The sequence below is a fragment of the Xiphias gladius genome, chromosome 12 (assembly GCF_016859285.1).
Source record: "Xiphias gladius isolate SHS-SW01 ecotype Sanya breed wild chromosome 12, ASM1685928v1, whole genome shotgun sequence".
Taxonomy (NCBI): Eukaryota; Metazoa; Chordata; class Actinopteri; order Istiophoriformes; family Xiphiidae; genus Xiphias; species Xiphias gladius.
This window is the reverse complement of record NC_053411.1, coordinates 18758977-18759259: the sequence shown is the minus strand read 5'-3', so window position 1 is coordinate 18759259 and position 283 is coordinate 18758977.

Below are 283 nucleotides of genomic sequence, written 5' to 3'. Positions count from 1 at the left end.
GCAGGCGGAAATGCTGTCCGACTAGAAACATCGACTGGAGAAGGAATCCGCCCAGATCGACGGAAGATGGTGCCGGAGGATTTTCTATAATCACACGATGTTAATGTTACTTTTATTGTGGTCACAGTCTGAATTTGAATTTTCTTACACAAATTGCAGTTTATTGTATTTTTATATGGTCTTACATGATGTTTATTCTGTTAGGAAGCCTACAAATGCATTCAGTGTTATCAGCATTATTATTAATAGATGAACATTAGGAATCACAGCCATTTTGATACAT